General features: G+C 49.6%; 1 protein-coding gene across 6 annotated transcripts in view; it reads right to left on the bottom strand.

Moving 5' to 3' along the window:
* GALNT14 (polypeptide N-acetylgalactosaminyltransferase 14) overlaps positions 1–25,420 on the bottom strand; it is a 210,333-nt gene that overhangs the window by 77,724 nt on the left and 107,189 nt on the right. The gene's annotated exons all lie outside the window — the stretch shown is intronic.

The following is a 25,420-nucleotide window of genomic DNA, read 5'->3' as shown; positions in this document are numbered from 1 at the left end:
GGTGGACAGTTCTCACATTCCCATTACCCGGACAAGGAAACGGCCTAAATAAACTAAGTACCCTGCTCAGGATCCCACAGTTCGGAAGTGGCAGGGCCGGGACTGGGGTCCTAGAAGCCTGACCCCACAGGCCAGCTCTCCAGGGTAATTTGAGAGCACCTGGCTGAAAAGCGCCAACACACAGCAGGTGCAAAATGAGTGTCATTCCCCCCTGTGCCACAGGAAGAGATGAGAAGTAGGCGCTCCATCTATAATGGTGTGCTACCCACCAGATGGACCCTGGCGTGTTCCTTTCTTCCTCCAACCCCGGACTCTGTGGTTATTTTTAAGAAGCATCAGTCCCTCACCGTACGTGGAGACAGGGCTTGAGAATGCAGAAGGTGGCTTCTGTACTCAGGATCTTGTTCCATCCTCCCTAAACGCTCTGTGCTGAGCTGGGAAGACAAGTTTTCACAAGGTTTACAGGCTCGTCTGCACAGGTAGACGGTGGCAGAGGCCCAAAGCGGGGCGCAGTCTCCTGGGCCCTCCGGGGCCTCCAGACAGCAGAGGAGGCGAGGGGATTTACACGGGGAGGGGACGGCTCCTGCCCAGAGCCAGGCCGCCTCGTCTGCCCTGCCCGCACCACCTCTGCAGCCAAGCGGAGACTCTCCACCCAGCCAGCAAGGTGCGGGCTTCTAGAGCCTCCACAAGCTGGATGCTTCCCTAGATGGCCACTGCCCAGTGGGTGCTGACACCGTCACCTCTAGAGGAGAGCCACTGAGCCCTTTCAGGTTCGCCAAAGCAAAAAGCATTCTGTATCTCTGGAAAGAACCTATTGACCGGACTCTGCCCTGGAATGCGGGGGCTGGGGCTCTGGGGCTGGCATCATCACCAAGGATGAGATGCTCATTTATGTGTTTTGACCCTAGTCGCTGTGCAAGCGTATGAAAAGCTGCCTGGGTACTGTCCATCCCATCACTGACCAGGATGCCCTCCTGTACGTGGGGAGCCTGACAGGAAGGCCCCGGGGCAGGCCCCACACATGCTAGGGCAGGTGCTCCACCCACAGAAGGCAGCTCAGAGGGGCGGCTCGCCAGGGCACACATTTATCTCAGATACCACTTGATTTTATCTAGTAATTGATCTTTCTCTCTCTCTCTCTCTTTGTCTCTCTCTCTTCCTGTTATCTCCTTTTGAAACAGCATTCTCCTGCTAATAGCACAGAATGAAGCTTAGGAAACCAGCGATTTTTATCCAATAATGGATCTTATTAATGTCTTGGGATACTGCTGCTATACAGGGGGTGGGGTGTGAGATCCCTGGCCTGTGCTGTGCAATGTCACAGCCTGACAGCTGTCACCCATGCTTGGGACATCACTACAGAGCGACCCTGACATCCTTCTCTGCAGAGAAGGGCCATGGGGCCCCACACCACCTCCCACTGGCTCATTCCCAGTTAGATTCTCTGCAGTTCTCTACATGGTAAGTTCCTACAGAGCTCTGTGCCACAGAGGGGAGATGCAGAGACAGAAGGCTGCAGAGGGGTTGCAAGGCCACAGAGAGACATGCACGAAGACACCCATGACACCTATGCCAAAGGGGTGAGGGAAATGGGGAGGGCTTCCTGGAAGAGGTAGCAAATGAATTAGTGCTTGAAAGAGGAGCGGACAGTTTGCTTTGCTTAAGAGGAATGGGAGGGGAGATAACAGGCATACTGAAAACCCAGATATAAGGCAGGAAGACCCGGAGGAGGGGGAATCCGGTCAGGGAATGGCTAGCTCAGGGATGGGGAGGCCCAAAGCGGAAATTGCAAAGAGCACGTGAGGGAAAGAAAGCTCTGAAACACAGCTGGGTCTGTATGAAGCGGGTCCAACGGAAAGGTCTTTGGCCACATGTGCAGGACGAAGTGGAGGGAAGAGACTGCCATAAGGAGACCAGTTGGCAGGGGACCTCAGTAATCCAAGCTGGTGGGAAGGGAAGCCTGAACTGGGGCAGTGCTGGGGCATGGCTGGACAGCTCCATGAAGCAGTTGGAGGGGCAGGCCCTGTGGAGAGGCACCGCGGCTGGAGAAAGGGCAGGTAAACACCCCTTGGCCTCATCCCCTACTCTCTATTCACACCAGACCAGGCCCAGGACCAAGAGGACATAAGACCGGGTTGTTTGCTCCGCCCGGCGATCACCACCCTCCGGGCAGCAAAGCATCTCTGACGTCCCCACCAGGATCTGCCTCCTTGGGGTTGGTGCCATGGGAACTCAGCTGGGATTCTGGCCCCCAGAAAGCCTAGAGCCAGAGTAACAGCCTGGCTGGCGAGGGAAAGTGTCTGAACAACCAGTCAGAGGCATCCTTGGAGGGGACTGCTCCTTCCCATGGTCATATGTACAGAGCCGGTTCACACTTTGCTGCCCTGGGATCCACTTTGGGGGTGGGGGGGAACTCTCTGCACCAGGAGCTTGGTTTTCCTATAATGATATCTGGATGTATTAAATAATAGCGAGCCTGTGTTTAAAATACTAACACTACCATCTGAATAGCAATTTCTATTTTACAAGGCAGCTTGCACATATTGGCCCAGAACGCATGCACACACAACCCCATCTGGACAGGGAGGGATGGGTATAGAGAGGCTAGCTGGCTGGCTTGCCCAAGCTTGATGGCAAAGGGACTGGTGACTGAATCCTTCCTAGAACCTCCCAACACCTCGGTCTGTTCTGTCTTACCACGGAAACAAGCCAGGGGTATCTCCTCTGCTGAGAGTGAGTGGGCAGAGACACCACCCCCCCTTGAGGAGTGAGGTGGGGGGGGAGCAGACCCAAAGGAAGAGCCAGCCACTCTTTCCCTGCCTGCCCCTATATCAAAGTGGCTGTAGCCCTCCCAGGATTTTTGAAGGGTCCCAGACTCCACCAGATATTTCCGGAACTAATTTGGAGTTGGTTTCCAAGCTCTTCAATGCATGAGTCCCCCTGCTCAGTCTCTGCGAGTCCAGAGTGCACATGGTATCCAGGTTTTGGATTCCTTGCTTTCTGGCTCATGTGACCCTCTGGGACAGCGCCTGAACACACACTTTAACCTCCGCAAACTTTCCTATTACAGGAAGAGATACTGCTCTCTTAAACAAGAACACACACGAGCCCCTACGAGACCCCACTCCAGGACCATGTCCCCTCCTGTGTGGCCCTCACCACCATCCAGCCGCCCTGCTGCCCCCCAGAAAGACCACACTTGACTTTCTGAACAGAATTTACTCAGTCTGGAGTGTGTGTGTGTGTTTCTAACGGTAAGCAGGATGCCACACACAGAAAACAAAAGACAATCTTTTCTATAGAATATACCTGATTAAGTCAGCCAAACCCCAGCTTAAATAATTTGGCACCAAAGACAAAAGCTCAGAAGAACATCCAAGTGGCTTCATTTCTTTCCTCCCACCATGCTTTCATGAGACACGCCCAACCCCCTTACCTCCGTCCACCCCTGGCCTGCTCCTTCTGTTTTACTTTCCCACTGATTATTTTGCACTAATACTATTAGAGCTGATTATGTGGCTATTATTTTCCACTAATGCTCTTGTCTCCTCTCCTTTCCCAAGCTATCAGTTCACTTGTTACCCTAAGTTTCTGCCTTTTCGCCATCAGAATGAGAACGTCTCTATCCCTTGATGAGGCCTCTGTCCCATTCTGAACTGTGCTGATTATTATAAAACCTCTCAAACTTACCCCATGACAAAAGGACTAACACTCTGGGGGGGGGGGCCCTATCACATGTCATTTACATCTAATCCTCACAATCACAGATGCCAATTTGACCATTCCCATTTTACAACTGGGGAAACCAAGGCAGAGAGAGATTCAGTGACTTGCCCAATGTCACATGGGTAGTATGTTCTAGAGCCAGGATTTGAAACCCTGTAGCCTGGCTCCAGCTCCTATGCTCCCAGCTATTAGGTGACACTGCTTTATCACAGCCTCACTGCCATCTTCTTGGGTCATCTTCAAAGACTATGTGTGTGTTTCCCATCATTTTTCTCAGCCAACTTCTTTCTCTGCATGGGGATCTTCCTCCCTCAAAGGGTCTCTGTGCCCCCTTCACCATCACCCCACCCGTCTATCACTCTCCTTTCTGGGCACCTAGTCTCCACCCAGCCATGGCAGGAAGGGTACAATTCTGCAGGCAGATTCCTGTGGGAAGTTTGGAATATGCTAGGCTAACACATGGGAGATTAGAATTGAAAATAATGATATAACTTATTATTTAAAGATGAGATCATTCATCTATCCATCCAATGTTTGAAACTCCAGCATAACATTCCATTGCCCAGTGGACACCCCTCCTGGGTCCAGACAGGGACACAGAGGTCCCAAGTAGTTCACTCCAAGCTTCAAAGGACTGCAACTTCTAGAAGTTTCCTTCTAATATTGAACCAGAATCTGTCTCCTGGCATTATCTCCCTTCTGGGTCTGTTTTTTCCCCCAGGCTATTTGATAAAACTCTAACCTTTCTCATACCTTTTGGATATTTAGCTATATCTACTGTGTCTTCTAGGGCTTAACCCCTGGTACCATCATCGTAGTGTCAAAAATGGACACAGAGGAGTGCAAAACATATAATAAAGGGTCCAGGAGAACAAGACCAACTAAAAAGCCTGATAGGGTTCATCGAAGAATTCAAACACTCTGGAAACATTTCCATACATGTAGTAAGAGAAGAGGAAACACTGCTCACAATGGAGTAACTTTTCTTTTTTTAAAAAAAAAAAATTTTTTTAACGTTTATTCATTTTAGAGACAGAGACAGAGCATGAATGGGGGAAGGTCAGAGAGAGAGGAAGACACAGAATCTGAAACAGGCTCCAGGCTCTGAGCTGTCAGCACAGAGCCCGACGCGGGGCTCAAACTCACGGACCGCGAGATCATGACCTGAGCCGAAGTCGGTCGCCCAACCAACTGAGCCACCCAGGCACCCCTAACTTTTCTATCCAGATTTGCTACATGGGAGCTGTTCTGTGAAAATGCTGTACCTATGGTAATGTCTGCCATTTATCAGAAAACCAAAATTAATCCCACAGCCCCCCTGTCAGAACCTTACAGGGAAGCAGTGAATGAGGGGTGCCCCAAATTATTTCTAATTCACAAAGACCTAACATACAATGACAACTGTATTCCCAATTTCCAAATGAGGAAATTGAGGCCCGGAGGATAAATGGTCTGCCCAAGTTCGCACAGCTGAGAGGTGTCTATGTCAAAGCCGGTAGACCCGGGCCGGGTTCTAAGCTCACTACGGACACTGAAGTTCCCACCTTCACATGTGGACAGCCTCGGTTTCCCAGCACCAAGGCGAGCGTCCCTGCATTCCGCCCCTGGAGGTTTCTGCTTCCCGTACCTCAGCAGACCAGACACTCACGGGGGCCTTCATACAACCAGATCCTGCATCAATGACAACAAACTGTGTTTTAAAAGTGTATTTCTGGGCTTTCTATAAGGAAAATCTTCCGTGTGAGAGGCGGGGTGAGGCCAGGGGAATATACAGGGTGTTGAAACTAGAGTTGGGAGTTGAATGGGAAGCAGACCAAATGTGACGCTGCCCTGAGGGTAAAGGTCACTGAGAAAGTAAACCTTGACCCCCAAAATGGAGAAACTGAAGCCACATCTTCCACAATTAAGGCCAGGAAGAAGGACTAAGTGGTCCCAGGTCAGTTGTAGCCCCGGGTCCCAACAGAAGCAAATGTAATCCTATTTAGAGAAAAGCATCTCCAATTTAGGTCCCCAGGATTCCCACAAAGCTCATCAAAAGGTGAAATCACAACAGAAGAGCAGACACACAGGGAAACAAGTCACTGTTAGTGAGAGTTAGTGGAAACTATAAACAACAGATTTAGATCTTCCAAAGACTTCAGATGTAAGAGTTGGGGATACAAAATAAAGCAGAACTGTAGACAAAATGGTTAAAAAATGGAATAAAAAAAATGAGCCAAGAACAAAAGCTCATTGAAAAAGAACCGAGCATAACTTTTAGAAAGAAGAAAGTATAATAACGACTGAAGGGCAATATCAAACAGGCCAAAGAGAAACGTTTCTCATTAGCTGCAAAGCTTTTTTGCTGGAATGCTGCACCTCCCTTACCCCTGTAGAGCAGGCAGGCCAGTCGTGTTGTTCCCATTTCACAGATGAGAAAACAGGCTCAAAGAAACAAAGGAGCCTGCTTAAGACCACATGGATTGGGAGTTCACTACGAACACTCGAACCCAGGGCTGTTGGCTTCAAAGCTTGTGTTCCCTCAACATCACCAGGACATGTTTTTCATCAATCCAGGCCATGTTTTACCCCCTTGCTGGGCAGTCCTTAAAAATGGAGGAGTATCTGGTCACCCCAGCACTGTTCTAATGTCCACCCAGCTGGGGACTGACCTTATTTTTCCAGCAACCAGTCCAGAGAGTGAAGAGGACAGAACAATCTCTAAGTCCTGCCTAGAGTGAATCGTCTGGGAAAGGAAGGACCCTGGGAACAGACTCCTCCCAGTGTGCAGGACAAACCCCAAGAAAGAAGGAAGGGCCAGCCGGCCCTCCACTCACTGGGGCTCATGGCAAGGGAAAGAGCTGGAAAATCCTTTTCCCTCATTTAGGGACAGCACATCAATTATGGATTATTAGATAAGATCTTCATTTTAATATTTCCACCATGTATTATCACCTCTTCCTCTCGCTGGAATTCTGTCTAGGGAGTTATTTAACTGATGTGCAGAAATCTAAATTTAATTTATTATGATCTAACTCACTTTAGAAGCCAAATTACCCTGCACTGGAGAAGGATCAAGTCAATATCCCACTTGGCTTTCTATTTATCTTCTGCAGGGTTTTCTCTCCTCTTCAGGATTCATTTTATCTCGGGTGCCAGTAATAAATTTAAATTTTCCTGTGAATTAGGCAATTGCTCCTTCAATGTTGGAGTTTAATGGTTAGTATTAATTACACGAAAGTCACTCCTTAAGGAATGTGATAGATGGAATGGACATATAATAGAGGGGGAAAGGGCTATTTCTCGGATCAAATGAGGTAGCATGTAATCAGCAGGAATGAGTTTACTCTTCTATTCTAGGTCTTTCCATTTCTTCCCCACTTTCCTTTCACAACTCACGCCCTCCCCACCCCCCACCATAGAGCCAGGTGATTAGAAAATGAATCTGCTGGGAGCTGCTTGCTATGACTTCTCGGAGCCCCTGGAGGGCCTGCCAGCCTGGATGCCAAGCCTAGAACCCTCTCTAATGCTGGCTTCTTTCTCCATCTGCTTCCAATTACCCTCACCAAACCTCTGACAGCAAGAACCGCCACTACCCAGCTCTCTCCTCCCTGCCACTGTCCCAACATCCACACGCCACCTGTATCCCAACTGCACACCACATGCAAATACGACTTTGTAGCAGGCTTCGAGCTTTCTGGAAGCAGAGAAGTTCTGATAATTATTTTAATTGCCTGGAAACTCCAACTGAGAAATATAATATGATTAATGGAATGGACAGAAGCCCGGCTTTTGTTTCTGGAATAGAACAAAGGAAACGCACACAATTTGGACTGTATATGGAGATTAATTTGCTTACTAATTAGCACGAGAGGGAGGTACCAGGGAAGTGTAAGTCTGCGTGGCTGGGGAAGAAGGGCTGGCTTCCCCGCAGGTGCCTGGGTACGTGAGCATTCATGCTGATGTGTCTGCTTCCTTCCTACCCAGAGTCCTATAAATTCGAAACCCAGAGCCCCTTTACATGGACAGGCATCCCAAATTGCTTATCGCTTGCTAAAAGAATACTCCCAATTGTTGGTGGGCATGAGGCCAGAGAGAGAGCCGGCCCTACTCACATGCATTTCTGCGTCCTCTCCTGCGGGTTCAAAGACTGCAGCAGTAAGCCAGGACTGGAACACCAAAAGCCTCCCCGCTTCCAGGTCTGGAATCCAGAGAGCAAGAGATCGGGGAGGGGAGATAGCCAGGGACCCCCGCGGGGCTCAGGAGAAAGAGGATTTGGTGGACTGCACAGTGGCACAGACAGATGGATTTGTCCGCCACCAGGAGGCCGATGCTGGAGGACAGCATGCACGAAGAGATGGAACCAGTGCCCAGGGGAGACTAAGCAAAGCATCTGGACGTGGGACGAGAAGAGCTGGAAATGGGCTTAGGAAAGGAAGCCTCCGGCTGGACACAGCAGGACGCTGCAGCATACTGTCTCGGGTGTGGACTGCTAAGCCATCTTGGGTGCATGGTCACCTCATCAGACTGAGGGTGGGTCTGCAAGGGCGATGCTGTAGCCATCTTCCAACGTGGCCAGAGGGGCCTCCGGCAGGACTGAGATGGGGCCTTGAGGTCAGAGCCTCACCCCACGGGAAGCAATTTCTAGAAGGAACTAATAAAGCACTACAAACAAGATTCAGATTTCTCAGGGACAGAAGAAATCTCTTTCCCAAAGTCCGGCTCCTCTCCCCTCCTTTGCCTGAACAGGGCTGGGAAATATCTTCAGGCATCATCACGAGGCCCTTTTGCCTCAAGGAACACTTACGGAGCCAAGCAATTTTCAAGGGGCCCTACTGAACCTAAGCATCTAGCAGGGATCACAAACGAACGTGCCTTCAGGGTCACTGAGAACAGAAATGCCAGCAGATACCTTGTAAGTACCTCACAACACCTGCCTACTCACACTCTTTAAGCCTTCCCTTTGGGTGAGGCAAAATATGCCTATGGGCTGAATTTGGCCTGAAGGCCATCAAACTGTGACCCTGGGGCAGGAATGGAATAAAAGGAAAAGGGTAAAGATAAAGGAGGGAAGGATGACATAAAGGGAACAGTGGCCCCTTGTACATCTCAACCCAACTCCCCTGGTCAGATCTGCAGCTGCAAGAGTGTCCGTGTGTGGGAAGGTGGCACACACCTTGGGCAGAGAAGGGGTGCACCGCACCAGAGAGGATCCGTAATCCTCCACGGTTCCTTCGATGTCATCAAGAGAACGCAAGTCAGGAAAGCTGGGTCCCGAGTCTGGCTCTGCTCCACACGACCTTTCAACTGCGTGTGGTCAGTTTCTCCCTCCGTCCTGAGAGCAGTACTAACCCTTACCCCGCACAACTTTACAGGCCCGGATTAGATCTTCAAAATGAGATACGGCCGGAAAAATTGCTTGGCAAAACATAATGCGTGTGTAACATATTATTATTGTCAACACTGCTGCAGTTACTATTATTTCTTTGGGGGACTGAATGCTAATGGAGAGAAAAGGCAATTTACAGCCAGCCACTTTATGTTTAGCTTCGTCCTTCTTTGTGGCAGAAACGGGGTCTCTGACAGCATCGACAGGCAACTGACCGTATGCATCACCTGACTGTCCAGCTGTGATGAAAGCAATAGGTCATTATCCATGCTGATGTGTCCTGGGACCTGGCAGGGCTGGTCTACGCAAAAGCTCCATCTCAAACGTGGTTTTGAGCTCAGAGCCACTCAAATGATGAGACAGAAAACGATTTTAAGAAGTAATAGTTAAGGTTATCTCCAGCTTGGCAGGCTAGAAGCTAGCATTATGGGACCGCTGAGCTAACCGCCTTTAACAAGTGTGGAGGTGGGGGCTTGGGGCCAGCACAGAACCTGTGTGGGTGACTCTGGGGAGAGACCTAGGGAATCTTGGGGGAGAGGTCAGAAGCCTGAGCCTACTTGAGACCCTCAAGTCTCCATCAGACCAAGGAACCTGGACGTCAGGGCTCCTGCTCGACTGTGGGCCCCTCTCCTCTACTGGACACATCAGCTCTGGAGGGGCTCCTCTGGGCCTCCTGGGACTTGGCTTCAATGGCCAGTCCTACAGCCGGACTCACAAGGAATGTGTTTAGTGAGGTTTGCGGCTTCCCCACATCTCCCTCTGGGTTCTTCCCAGACAAAGGTGACCTTGGCAAAATCAAGATGGAGATAGCCTTGGGAAGCCAGGGAAAAGGACTGATGTGGAAAGGTGATCAATTCTCACACTGGACACCGCTCAGAACACCCACAGCTAGTAGTCTGTAACATGTACTGCGCCCCAGGATCTGTCCTGAAACAGTCACTTGCTGCATCCTCAGGACAAGCCTGAAGCAGATGCCATCGTGAACCCTATGTTACTGAAGGGGAAACTGAGGTTTGAGAGGCTAAAGGGACTTGGCCAAGTAAGCTGGGATTAAACCCGGGCAGGTGGGCCCTGTTGTTCCTTAAGCAGGACCTGCCATGGCAGGGGGTCGTGGGTGGAGGGCTCCTGACCCAGCGCCGGCCTGGAGAGGGACAGGGAAGAGGAGGGAAGAGGCACTGCTGTTCTGCCAGGTAATCCTGGAAATACCTTTCCTAATCCACACGCTAAACTCGACTCTGGCTAGAAAAGGAGTTTCCGAGTCAGGTGTCCCGTAAGCCCTGTCATTCATTCCCCAAAGGTGACGTTAGCAAGAAGCCTCAAGCTCTCGGCTGAGAATTTGTTCCCTTCCCTCCTATGCCTCCGAGGTGCAGGCTAGATCTCCCCAGATACTGTGTGCAGCGAGGGCCCAGAGCTTAGTGCATTTTCTATCTGCTCTGTAAATAAGGTGACTTCCAGATACCCTCTAGCTCCCTCAAAACTAGGTCAGCTGCTGAATATGGAGGTGTGGGATTGGAGCGAATGACTTTGAAATGACTTTATCTGCAGGACCCCATGGGGGCCGCTGGCTGGCTTTTATGAAAGGGGCTCTTTTTATGTCCAAAGCAGACCCACAGTACCCAGACGACATGCCTGCTGAATCTGGGTGGGGGTGGGATGCTCGCCTCTGCCAAGGGCAAATTTAGTGCTGCAGGCGACACAGCAAGTGATAATGGCAGCGGGCTGAAAAACCAAGAGAGATCCTTCTGAGCCTGTCCTAAATACTGGCCATCTTTATGACACAGTGAGAACGTGAGTCACGCCCTGTCACAGAAACGATAAAAAAGAGGTTTATGATGCACCTGCTTGTAAAGAAGGCCCCCCATTTCCCTCACTTTAGGAAGCATCAATAATTGCTCCCAAAGGACATGCTGGTCACCAATCATTCTTGTCCATTCATCAGAGTGCCTGGGGCATGATCCCTTCTGCAGGTGCATCCTGAACTGTGAGGGGGTGGAAAGCTTAGGAACACTATTTAAAGCCCCTCCTACACGCTAACTCAACTTTGTTTAATCCACAGTGGCCTTCCCTTCGCTGTTTCAGAATCAGGCATACTCTCCCTTTAATCACATCCGGGACTCTATGGGAATCCAGATTTGCAATTCAGATACATTGGGAAGAGATTAATCACTTGCCAGAGCTGTTTTGGTTTATGTTTTACTTTACAAGAGCACTCATTCGCTTTATTTTATAAGAGCACTCATATATAAAATTCCTTTAAGTAATCCATTTTCTTCATGCATTAAAATTAGATTCTGGTGACAAAGAAAATTCAGTATCTGAAATTTTCCAGAGCACTCTTCCGGGAAACGAAGTCAAAACTATCAAAGCTCTATTGCCCTGTGCCTCTCTGCCCAGCCCACCCACTTCTCATCCTGGACACACGGTGGCAGGGATCCAAAGCCCTCTGGTCCACAGTCCCGGAGCAGGACACTTTTCCTCCTGTGTTGTGTTATGCTTGTGAGTGTGACCACTATGTCTCTGGTTCCCGCTCTGCTTCCCAAGGGGGCGGTCAAAGCCAAGGCCCAAAGGTGCCTTTTCAGATTTTCAACACCACCTTCTTTCTTCAACTTCCCAAGGATCAGCTTCTCTCTGAGGGTCCTTCCATCAGGAACTTAGCTCTGCCTGGTGTGCCTTCCTCTTGTGTCACTCCCTAAGTGGCTCAGTGCTGGGCTCCCCTGGCCTGGCTGTCTTGCGCCCTGTCGAAGAGCTTCTCCCAGCACATTAGACATCAAGGATTTCCAGGCAGCAAAGACGAAGAACGTACCTTCTGGTGTGCCTCTGAAATCGAGGCTGGGGAAAGAGGCAGCCGAGTAGGGGTGGCAGGAGGGCGCGGTGTGTAGAGAAAGTAGGTCATTAGTGGTAAAGACTGCAATTTTCAAGTGGTTGTTAATGCTTTGTTTATATGGATTTCTCCAAATGTGACATTTTAATGGCATCATAATTGTGTGATTACAGTGCAGTCGACACTGCTCGGGGAGGAAAGGCGACAGGGGCTCCGGTGACCTGCTGGGGGAGGCGGCTCCCTGCACGGGCAGCCAAGGGGACTGGCTCAGTCCTGCTCAGGCCAGGATGCCTGACAAGCATGAGAAGGAGCTCCCCAGAGGGCCTTCTGCTAGACAGGGCCACGGGTTTCTAGGAAACTTGCACCCCGCCCAGTCCCTTGGACAGAATCAATGGCCAAGAAGGGAGGAGGGAGATGAGGGCAGTTACTCGTCCCCCCAGAGGCCCACCCACAACAGCTGCACCGCTTCCTTCACTCTGTGCATGTGTCATCCATTCATTTACTCATCTCTTCAGTTCTTACTGTCACCAGAGGTTAAGGGCCAAGAGATACTGAGAAGTAAGAGACAAAATTAAGTAAGAAGGAGAGGGTGGCAATGAAAAGGAGCCACACTGACTGGGTGCCAATCACTCACCGTCCCTTGGTTTCCAAGAGCCCCGTCTTGGGCTCTCCCACAAGCTTTGGCAACTCCTCAATCTCCTTTGCCGGCTCCCTCTCCTCCCTGGCTTCTAAATGTTGGGATTCTCGTGGATGTAATCCTGATTCCTCTTCTTTTCTTCTTACTTGCTTACCACAGGCGAGTTCTAGTCCTATGCCTCTAACACCTCCCACAGGTGGCAAATTTCCCACAGAGCCTTCCAGCCTGGGTCTCTTTGCTGGGCTCCACCTCTGCACCACCCAAAGGCCCACCTAACATGCCCACTGGGCTGTCTCACCCTGAGTCCGTTCCAAATGGAACACTCCAACTTCCCATCCCAACCGGCACCACCTTCTGTCTTTCCCATGTGAGGAGATGGCACCAGTATCTGCACAGTGGCTCAAACAGGAGTCTGATGGTCATCCTGATGCCTCTTTCTCTCTCACCTTCACCTTCAGCCTGGTCACTCGAACGCCCCCCATATATCTGACCCATCACCCATGCCCTAAAATGGGTCTCCATCCAACCACCTGCCCTCTCCTGTCTCTACAATCATGCCCAACCACCACTGACTGCCACAGGCCCCAACTCGGCATTTCTACTCTTGGCTCCAACCATCCATTTTCCAGAGTCACCTTCTTAAAAGTACACCTGATCCTCTCTCTCCCATTCTAGCTCCAAACATCTCCAGGGGCTCCTGCTGCACTCAGAATACTGTCTCCACTCTACCATGGGCCCCCAGGCCCTGCAAATTCTCCAGCCTTGTCCCACTTCTCCCTTCCTCTTTGTTCATTATACTCCAGCCACACTGGCCTCTTCGGCTTTTTTTTTAAGGATGTATATATATGTGTGTGTGTATATATATATATATACACACACACATATATACGTATATATATATAATATTTATATATGTATATATGTGTTATATTTTATTTATATTTATTTACATTTTATATTATATATTTTTATATATAATATATTTGTATATTGTAAGGATATATATATTTATACATTATATATTAAGGATATATATATATTTAATTTTTAAAAATGTTTATTTATTTTTGAGAGAGAGAGAGTACGAGTGGGAGAGGGAGACACAGAACCTGAAGCAGACTCCAGGCTCTGAGCTGTCAGCACAGAGCCTGACACGGGGCTCAAACTCATAGACTGAGAGATCATGACCTGAGCTGAAGTCGGACACCCAACCGAATGAGCCACCCAGGCACCCCTTAAGGATATGTTTTTAAAGTTTATTTATTTAGAGAGGTGGGGGGGGGGGAACAAGGGCAGAGAGAAAAAGAAAGAGTATCCCAAGCAGGTTCTGCACTATCAGTGCAGAACTTGAACTCATGAACTGCAAGATCATGACCTGAGCTGAAGTCAGTTGCTTAACCAACTGAGCTACCCAGGTGCCCCTGGCTTCTTCAGCTTCTAAAACAAGACCAGCTTTTTCCCATCTGTTATGGGCTGAGTTGTCTCTCCCCAAGATTCATCTGTTGAGGTCTCCAGGGCCTCAGAATATAACCACATCTGGAAATAGTGCCTTTAAAGAAGTAATTAGGGCTAAATGAGGTCATGGGGGGGGGCGGTTGCTAATCCATGTGACTATTTGGAGATAAGGCCAATAGATACTTACAGAGATGATTGGGTTAAAATAGCCATCAAAGTGGAGCCCTAATGCCACATGACTTGTGTCCTTATAAAAAGAGGTAGAGGTACCAGGAATATCCTCACACAGAGGAAAGGCCAAGTGAGGACACAGGGAGAAGGTGGCCATCTGCAAGCCAAGGAGAGAGGCCTCAAGAGAAAACAACACTGCTAGAACTTTGATCTTGGACTACAGGCCTCCAGAACTTCAAGAAAATAAATTTCGGTTGTTTAAGCCCCTGGTGTATGGTATTTTACCTTTAGCGAACAGGCCTCCATGCCTGCTGGGCTCTCTCCCCAGAATATTCTCTATCTGACCAACTCCTACCCATCCATCAGCCTCAGACTAAGTGCTGCATCTTTAAAGGGGCCTTCCAGGAACTTTAGGTTGAATCAGTCTCTCCTTATACTTTCCTAGAACTTTGTACTTCTCCTTCAAGGAATCTGGAAGTCCCAGTCGGTACCACATAACTTTGTCTAAGTATATATTTCCTGTCTTCCTCCCTGACCAAGCCATTGCATTCTTTTTCTTTTTAATTTTTTAATGTTTATTTATTTTTGAGCGAGAGACACAGCATGAGTTGGGGAGGGGCAGAGAGAGAGAGGGAGACACAAAATCTAAAGCAGTCTCCAGGCTCCGAGCTGTCAGCACAGAGCCTGATGTGGGGCTTGAACCCACGAGCCATGAGATCATGACCTGAGCCGAAGCTGGATGCTCAAACAACAGAGCTACCAGGTGCCCCTAAGGCCATTGCATTCTTTTTTTCAACGTTTATTTATTTTGGGGACAGAGAGAGACAGAGCATGAACGGGGGAGGGGCAGAGAGAAAGGGAGACACAGAATCGGAAACAGGCTCCAGGCTCTGAGTCATCAGCCCAGGGCCCGACGCGGGGCTCGAACTCACGGACCGCGAGATCGTGACCTGGCTGAAGTCGGACGCTTAACCGACTGCGCCACCCAGGCACCCCAAGGCCATTGCATTCTTGACAGCAGAGACAGCCTTCTCCATACTCACCACCGACATCACTGGCACAGCTGTTGGCACGTGGTATATTCTCAAGTATTTGTTGAATAAGTGACTCAGCAGACAAGAATGATCTCATTAAGAACCCCAGGATATGGATACCATGATTCTCATGTCATATACAAGCACAGGCTAGGAGGGGGAGAAGGAGATAGGCCCAAGGGCAGCCATCAAGGAAGGAGCAGGATTGGTGAAGAAACCGGGGCCATCTTCCTACAAGAACTTGTAATGGCCCCACCTGTCCAGAGAAGGGAAGGCCAGCAGGGGCTCAGCCTGTCACAATACTTCAGGAAGCATGCCAGTCTTGGTTTGGGTCTGTAGGGATGGGCCACGCTGGCAGGAGCCTAATACAGAGGGAACAGGGGGGATGGGAAAAGTGGATGCCCAATGGGGCTGGGTTTGCCATCTCTCTCCTCCAGTTTCTATCTCTGTGACCTTGGCAAGTGATTTAACCTCACCTTGGCAGCTAAGAACACCACCACCACAGCTGCCTATTCTGTGAAATCATGATGCTATTTTATGAAAGAATGGAATAAAGTAAGTACAATATTGAGTACTGTGCCATGCATACACTAAGCACTCAATAAATAGTAGCTACATGTTTATTTGTTAGTAAAGAAGAAAACACCGTGTGTCTGCAAGGCAGGAAGTGATCTCACTAATGAGGCAGCGAGAAGCGTCCTAGAGGGAGCCAGGGGATCTGGCTTTCAGGTCTGCCTCTGCCACTACACCTGGTCCATGGGCAAATCACTTCTGCTCTCACTTCTGGGTCTCTGGTTAGTCTCCCCACCCATCATATGTAGGAGTAAGATAGAAGAGGCATTCTTAATTATTTGATGAGACATGGCCCCCTTTCCAATGTGATGGAAGCCATGGACTGATTCCCCAGAGAAATGTCCTTATTTACATAGATGCAAATTTCTGCTTACAGCATCAAGGATCCAGTGCTACCCTAGTCCCAGGAGGCACCTGGCTGTCAAGTCCAGCACAGAGGAGTGAGTGCCTTCCTGAAAAGATGAGTTCACATGGGCAAACCTGTCTGATAGGGAAGAAATCAATGATGTCCTCCTTCTTCCCTTCCCAGCTACCCTTTAGGGGGCGGAAGCCAGCTCCCCAGCTCTTCCAGGCTCTGCCCATTTCATGCTGAGCACAGTAATGAGGCATGCTGTTCAGAGGGACCCCATAATTAGTCCCTGCCCAGTGCTGTGCTGTAAAAGGCAAAAACCTTGAGATATATTATCCAGATGTACAGCCCCCAGCCCTGGCTGCCATCTGGGCAGCCTGAGAAAACATCTCCAGAGGTCCATGAGGAAACAGCCCTGGGAGAGAACGTGGGGTGGTTTTCAGCAGCTGCCCAGAAGCTGAGGGTGTTTAAAATGGGGCAGGGATAAAAAGAGTGGGAATGTCAGCCAGTTTCAGGAACTTTTCTACTCCTTGGTGCCTCAGCTCCAAGTACAAAACATACTTTCTTGGCCTTTTCGCAGAGCTGACCAAAAGATAGGCCCTGGGGATTTAGTTTGGGATCTGCATTTAATTTTTCACACTGCTGCTGGAATGACTTTTCCAAAATACAGTTGGATCCCATCCCTTACCATGGGCTGCAAGTCCTTCTCTGGACTTCCTGTCTCATGCATAATCCTGGTCCCCACACACCGGTATCCTTACTGGTACCTTTTCTCTTAAACTTCTCCCGCCACTACTAGAAGAGAGTTGAGAAAATCTGACCCCAGCAGTCTAAAAATGTCCCCCCTCTTATTGCGACACTATAATTCCTTATTTATCGGGCCTTCCTGCCCCAAACTGCCTATGCCTTAGAGGTGGGAGTGTGGATTTTCTCTGGGGATTCTGGCATCTGGCAGAGGCTGGGTGTCCTCATGAAATCTGCCTACAGTCCCTGCCTCCCCACCACGTTCAGGCTGCAGAAGGCAGACACAGAGCTCCCGGCCCTCAGACTATGCCTTGTGGAAGAAGTGAGCCAGGCTCAGACATGCTAGGAAAGCGGTCAAGAATTGACCCGCCATGAGTCAAGGTCAGGAGGTCAGGCAAGATGTAAACAAACCCCATGGCCATGATGCAAACATGTTGCTGGTGGGGGATGGTGGGGGACAAAAACAAAGAAATGGATCATAGCATGAAAAAAAAAAACAGGGGCACTGGGTGGCTCAGTTGGTTAAGCATCCGACTCTTGGTTTCGGCTCAGGTCACGATCTCACCCTTTGGAGTTCGAGCGCCGTGTCGGGCTTTGCGCTGACAACATGGAACCTGCTTGGGATTCTTTCTCTCCCTCTCCCTCTCTCTGCCTGTCCTCTGCTTGCATGGGCTCTTTTTCTCTCTCAAAACAAATGAATAGACATTAAAAAAAAAAACAAAACACCAGACACACACACACACACACACACACACACACACACACACACACCAGAAACCCCAGTGTGAAAGAAAACATGACCTAAGGAACAAAAGAAATCACCCAAACACACTTCATGTTCTAGAACAACATAAGAACATGAATTTACTAAGATAAGAGCTAAAAGATGAGATGATGAAGAAATGGCTCATAGGGCTATACAGTTGAGAACCACAAAACACTTTTGCAGAACCAATAAACAAATGTAGAATTCCCGAGAAGTGGAGCAGGTACAGCAGAGAATCTAGTTACTGATACCAACAAAAGGGTCGCAGTTCTGGTCTGCCACCCGCTGGCAGTGGGCCCTCGGGCGGGTCACTGTGACTATACAGGAGAAAGGCTCACATTATTAAAGCAACCGGAGGAGAGAAACCCACGTAGAAAGAGCAAAGGTGAACCAACATCAGAAAACCGGTCACCATGAAGCCAAAACACAGGTGGGACGCACAAAAGGTATTCACCTTTTTCTTAACAACAGCTCCCGAGGTGAATAAAGGATGGAAGGTGCACAACACAAGAGCCTGCCATGTTCCACGAAAAAGTGATGCAGAACAATCAGCACAAAGACATTTCCTGCCTTAGGTACTGAACTTGGAAAATCAAGACAGAGATCACCAAGCGTCCAGGCAGAACTAACAAGTTACCTACAAAAGGGAGAATGTTGACCTCAGACTTGCTCATAGCAACATCCACCGGCAGAGGACAATGAACAGACGCCATAGAGGCGGACTTTCCGCGAGACCCGAGAGCATCTTAACCTGTTAGGGTGTTGTTCCAGTGTGAAGGCAAGAGGCTAACATTCTCACCATCAGAGAACCCAGGGATTACAGCACCTGTGAACTTGCTTTGAAGAATGTGCCAGAGGGTAACATCTGGCCAATGAAGAGATGGTTCAAAATGAAAAGCCCAGGAATGAAGTATAAGAATCAGCAGAGCACTGAATCTATTTAATTAGGAAACAAACCCAAACGGCTATCGGAATGGTGATCCAGAGCAAGCTACTTAATCTCTTTGAGCCTCAGTTTCCCTCACCTGGAAAATGGGAGAATTGTGTCCATCTCACAGGGTTTAAGGATTAAATGAAAACACCAGTTGCAAAAAGCAGTGACTTGCATGTAACAATTGACAAAGAGGCGAAGGTAACCGAAGATGAGGATGAAAACGAGAACGGAAGTGAGCACCCCAACTCCCCCCACCAGAAAAAAGGCAAGAGGAGGACCCACTGTTCAGGTCTGGAGAGCTCGTGGGGTGCTCTGGGCTCTCACAAAGATGCCTGCCCCAATGCTGCACGTCAAAGAAGGGAGAAGCCTTCCCCACAGAGGGGTGTGGGGCCTCCAGTTCCCAATCAGGCAGACAGCAGCCCCTTTTCCTCGGGACAGAAGTCGAGAAGCTCAAGACCAAATGGGAAACATGACTTCACTTCACATGAGGAGCCATATGACAGGTAGCAGTGTCTCATGAGGGCCTAGAGGGAACTTCCATATGACCAGCCCTGAGGAATGGAGCACCATGGGGAACCTGGGACGCACAGGTCAGGAAGCTGAGTTCTAGACCTGGCACTGGTTCCTCCAGACCCATGTGCTCCTCTTCACGTCTTGGGGTCTATCCTCACTGGGGAAATAGGGGGCTGGGGTCACTGGTCTCCAAAGTTCTCTGGATCTACCATATGCCTAGAGTGCAGAGTTCTGAGCTGGCTGCATCCCTAGCAACTAATTCAACAAGCAAACGAAGGGAAGAGGGAGAGAGGCAAGAGACATAAGAGGTTGAGTATAAATTAGCAGGTGAGGGGGTGAGAAATGGAAGCAGGATGTGAAAGTTCTGCAGGGCTATCAGGACACTCCCTGCCAGTGAAAACAGAGAGGTAGCTGCCTCCCCCTGCACGGGGCACCACAAATTCCACTCCCAACAGGAGCGCTGAAGAAAGAAGTCAATACCACCTTCTGAAAGGGTCCATGGCATAAAAACTGCACCAGTCTATCTTAAAATCAGTGGGATAAAGTTTGAGAAGAAACAGGATTTTTGCATAGTTTCAAAGTACATTCCGCCAAGACTTTTATTAACTACAAAGGAAAAAAATGGTAATTTTAAATAGAGGAACCTGGCAGGCATCACCTTGGCCACGCGATTGAGGTGAACACTACAGTAATGGGACATTGGTATCATGCATCCCCCGAAATGATGCACTCGGAAGGGCTCATAGCCTTCTTGCCAAAAGCACATCACCTCAACCTAATCAGGAGGAAACATCAGACAAACCCAACTGGGAGACATTCTGCAAAACAAACAAAGTATCAAGGTCATGAAAGACAAGGAAGACAGAGAAACTGTCACAGATGGAAAGAGACTAAGGAGACATCACAATTGAATGCACCATGGGATCTGGAATTAGATGCCAGAAAAGACAAAGGGTGTCAGTGGAAAAACTGGTGAAGCTTTAAGCTGTAGTTGCATTAATAGCCAGTCTGCAGCCCAAGGTTTTGAAGTAAGCCTAAAGCAGCCATTTGAGGCTCAGAACTATACAGCAGGGTGTGCTGCTGGGCACTGGTAGAAACAGAAAATATTAAAACACAGATGCAGACACACACACACACACAGACACACATCTCTAACCTTGGGATATCAAATAATGTGGGGCGCCTGGGCGGCTCAGTGGGTTAAGTGCCCCACTTTGGCTCAGGTCATGATCTCACGGTATGTGAGTCTGAGCTCCGTGTCGGGCTCTGTGCTGACAGCACAGAGCCTGGAGCCTGCCTTCCCGTTCTGTGTCTCCCTCTCTCTCTGCCCCTCCCCTGCTCATGCTCTCTCTCTCTCTCTCTCTCTCTCTCTCTCTCAAAAAACAAATAAACATTAAAAAAAAAGAAAAAAGAAAAAAAGAAAAATCAAATCACGGGACATCAAGCAATGATATAGCCAGAACTACTCAAAATGAACTGGATAGTGTTAGACCTACCAAGCCATAAATTTGAGCAGGCCTGAGAGCAGGCCATCATCAAGCAGAACTAGAATGTTCAGAATCAGGCTTGGGCACATCCACAGAGCAAAAGAAGACTGTACAAACAGGTGGCTGAGACCTCTCCTCCACCTTGTCACATACAATCATTGTCTTGACACCTCTCAGCTCACAACTATGGCCTCACAAGGAGAGGCTTGGGGGCCCTCTACTGAGAAGGAAAACGTCTGAGCTTTGTTTGCAAGTTACTTGGGTCCACAGATGGGTGCAAACCACAAATGGACTGTTGTTGCTCTACAGCCATACTTGGATGTGGCCTTGAATTGGTGCTAAGGGAAAACCCCTCCAGTCGGTCGAGCTTCAGACAGTGCACCTTGTCACACATGCACTTATATGGAGGAAGACATGGCTCAATGTAGGGAAACACCCGGACTCATGAACAGTGGTAAATGGCTAAACTGGTCGTTCAGGGACCTGGAAGGAGCAAGATTAAAAGGCTGGAGACAAGGACATCTGGGGTAGAGCCTTCTGGGAGTTGCACCATGTGTGAGGATCTATATCACATGTTAATGCCCACTGAAGAGCATCCATGACAGAACAGGCAGTGGCCATGATGATTCTTTAGAAGTCAGCCAGGCTCTGTCTTCAGCTACCCTAGTGCATATAACTGACTCATGAATCAAGCAGCCATGGGGGCAAAGATAGAGGCTATGCATGGGCCTAGTGGCATGGGCTCTTTGTCGCCAACTCTGATGCAGCCACAGCCAGGGCCACATGCCAACCTGCCCACAACAGAGACAAATCATGAGGCTAATACAGCACCATCCACTGAGACCAACCAGCCACCGGGTACAAGTGGATTACAGTGCACCCTCTCATAATGGGAAAGGCCATAATTCATCCTTCCTGATGAACATGTATTTCAGGTATATGTTCACATTTCCTGTCAACAGAGCCTCCGCTGGTACCACTATTTTGAGGGCTCACAGAAAGTCTGACCTGTTGGCAGGAATTCCCCGTAACGTTGTCTCGTACCAAAGGGCCCATTTTATGTCAAAGAGGGTAAGGCAGTAGGTACCAGACCACAGATCCACTGGTCCAGAAACATACTATGCCATCCAGAGTCTGCCAGAGTGTTGCTGAGGCACCAGTATGGAGATGATGCCCTGAGAAGACAGGACACCATCCTTCAGGGAGCTGCCATGCACTGACAGTCAGTATGTGATGTTCTGTAGTCGGCAGGTGACGTTCATGGGGTCTGGGTACCAATGAGTAAGAGTAGGAGTGGACACATTCACCGCTCCCACACTCAGGGAGTTTGTGCTTTTTTTTCTCCACAACTGAGGCTCTTGGAGTCTAGACCCCCTGGGTCCTAGAGAGGGGATACTTCTATGTCTCAGTCCCACCCAAGGGGACAGCACACCCTTAAACTTAAAGCTAATGTTGCCACCTCTTTGGTTTTGATTCTTCTCACAAGTAGACCAGCAGGCCAAGAGAACAGTTATCTAATAGAGAAGGATGATTGAGGTGAGGGGAGGAGGGGGGGGGCACTGTGTAATGGGGACGGAAGGCACACGCTTGGCATTCATGTGACTCCCTTGGACATCTCCTGGTTCGGCCATAACTGGATAACAGGCAGGTACTACAACCCCTAACTGCCAGAGACACAGTAACCAGGGCCTCAGGGATGAGAGTCTGGATCACCCCACCCAGCAAGCCAGCTAGACCAGCCCTCGGTGCAGGTGTAGGTGTGTGTGTGTGTGTGTGTGTGTGTGTGTGTGTGTGTGTGTGTTTGGGGGGGGCGGGGGAGGGAGACACGAAGATCAGTTTCAGCCCCGGGAACAACTGCAGCAGCAGGAGCTGTAGTTGGTTACGCGAGCCCTTCCCTTGCTAGTTTCCCTAGAAGCTGCCTGACCCGAATCCCAGAGAGGTGTGGATGGTATGTGGATTGTACTGGATGCAGTGGTGGACGGCAGGGGATGCCACTGGGGTCCCTCCCAGATCCCATTAACTGCACCTGTATCTCCTTCCCCCGGAGGCCGAAAGTGCTGGCCGCCGACTTCCTCAGACAACTGCCCTTCGCTGAGTGGGAGAGGCACGCCATGTGCCAGGCTCTGTTCTAGGAGCACCACGCTCATTATTCACTGACATCCTCCTAGCGACCCTGCAACCTGAGTATCTGGATGACCGTTTCATGCACGAGCAAAGGCCTCAAAGCTAACCACGGCTGAATGGCCCTTGGTCACCGTGCCAATGGCACTTCTGTCTCACGTATCAATTCTGCCTCCACATTTGCATCACGTTCCTAAGACTCTAACCCCTTCCATCCCCATGGCTGTCAGCAGAGATGCCCTGAGCCTGGTACCTCGACAGCTGGAGTTTACTCTCCTATGGCCCACAGGGCCTGCCAGGAATAAGAGTGGACCCTCCGCATCCCCCACCTCCCATCCCTGTCTGCCGCAAGCATTTCTGACAGGCCCAGCAATGTGAATTCTCCGGGCTCCATCACAGCCTTAATGACTTCTGAAGTTACTACAAGTAATACACATAACACACTATCCATTTTTATAAATATTTGAGTTTCCTGCTGAGAAAACACAAGATTTTTTTATTGTTACCTGCAGGGGACCCAGGCTCTGGACGACACAGGTTTAAAGACTGGAATCTTCGGACTCAGGAGTGGATCAGAGGTGAGTGTGAGGCAAGCAGATCAATAACCTGTTCAGTTCACGGCACCTGGAGTGGGGGCCCATTCCGCAGGAAGAGCATCCTGTTTAGGCTCCACCCCAGTGACCCTGCAGTCACAGAGACCCCCCCCCCCCCGGGTAGATGCAGGGGACCTGGCCCCCGTCACCTGGGAGTCTGCCAGGGCCGCAGCACTGGGCGGGTGACAGAATAGTTGAGAAAGAGGGCACTTGGTGAAATTAAAAAGCAACCAATTTAAAAGAGATTAAGCAGGGAAAAGGGGATTTAATGATCAGCTTTTGCCACTGTGAACTAGCTGAACCCACTGGCATGGAGACTAATGGTTTAATATGTTGTTAAACAAGGGTGAGACTTCTGTGTGAGTAATAAGGGCATCTGTAGCCACAGCGATGACTAGGGGGACATTACCCTCACAGTTGGGGGGTGGGGGGAGGCCTGGGCCTCGGAGGCGGTGCTGTTCCAGGTCCTGACTGTGGACAGCGGCCTGGGGCACAGGGAGCCAGGCAGCTCCAGCGCAATCTCCGCCCATCTGGGGCACCACAGAGTGTCAGCTCCGGAGGAGTAATGGCCCACATACTGTTCACTCTTGCTGAAGAGTCTGCAGGGCCGGGAATCTGGCACAATAGACATCACACAAGAGGCAAGGCTTCGGGGATGGGTGGACGGAGGAAAGGACAGGTGGAAACTACCATGCCTCCCTTCAGCTGAAACTCTCCCCCCAACATAAAACGGTGCAATCTTACTTTAAATGCAATCTTTTAACTGATTTATTTATTTATTTATTTATTTTGAGAGAGACAGAGACTGCATGAGTGGGAGAGGGGAAGAGAGAGGGAGAGAGGGAGAGAGGGAGAGAGGGAGAGAGGGAGAGAGGGAGAGAGGGAGAGAGAGAGAGAGAGAGAGAGAGAGAGAGAGAGAGAGAGAGAGAGCCCAAGCAGGCTCCACGCTGTTAGCTCAGAGCCCGATGCAGGGCTTGAACTCACGAAAGTGTGAGATCATGACCTGAGCAGAAACCAAGAGTTGGACGCTTAGTGGACTGAGCCACCCAGGCACCCCTGTGGTTTTACTTTAGAATGGGACTCAAGTTGAGAATTTGTTGACTCCAGAGCTTATTTTGAGTGGGTTTTGCTTTAAATTTTAATTTTTTTAATATTTATTTTCGAGAGAGAAAGAGACAGTGCAAGTGGGCAAGGGGCAGAGAGAGAGGGAGACCCAGAATCTGAAGCAGGTTCCAGGCTCTGAGCTGTCAGCACAGAACCCCAGGCAGGGCTCTAACTCACAGACCACGAGATCATGACCTGAGCTGAAGTGGGATGCTTAAACAACTGAGCCACTCAGGCTCCCCCAAGTGGGTTTTGCTCTAATTTTCATTGGTAAAATCCTTTCCTTCAGGAACTACAGAGCCCGGATGTCTGACCCCTGACACATGTCAGCAGCACTCGTTGTACCATCATTTGTGATGGCCCAGGGCCACTCATCATTCACTCATTTAATGACCACTCATGGAGAATCTGGCTGTGTCCACCAGGGCCTGGTTGAGGCAGGCAGCTGCAAGGTTCTCCACACAACCACACAGTCCAGTCCTGTCACGACAGTTATGACCAGGCAGGTCCAAGGGATGCGAAGGTCTCTTGCTGAAGTTAGATGGCTACTGCTCCCTGTCCAGAGGCTGGTACCCTAGCCTGGAGCTCAGACCATCACGAGAATGGCAGCTTGGGACAGAGCAAAGAGTGCTGGAGTCTAGTCCCATCTATCTCTGCACCTGCTTCCTGTGTGACCCCAAATACTGAGCTTGGAGTCTCCATTCACCCCTCTGTAAAATGGAAAGCATAACACTTGACCCACCTAGGTAACAGGGTCACTGTGAGAATGAAGTAAAAGGATGCATGTAAAGTGCCTTGACAACCTAACTGCCTTCTACACATACAAGAGGCTATTACCGTGCCAGAACTATGGCACAGAGTTGTACTAGAGCTGACAGGTCAGATGACCTGTCTACCAGGTCACCAGGTGACCAGGCAGTCTACCCTCTGTGACACAGACAAGTGGGAAATGGCCACAGATTTGGGAATATACATGGTAGAGAGATGTGTTTTGCTACTATAACACAGCAAAGCAATGTTGGAT

The sequence above is a fragment of the Felis catus genome, chromosome A3, assembly GCF_018350175.1.
Source record: "Felis catus isolate Fca126 chromosome A3, F.catus_Fca126_mat1.0, whole genome shotgun sequence".
In the NCBI taxonomy this organism is placed as follows: Eukaryota; Metazoa; Chordata; class Mammalia; order Carnivora; family Felidae; genus Felis; species Felis catus.
Note: the sequence above shows the minus strand (reverse complement) of the source record. Positions and strands in the feature narration are given on the sequence as shown.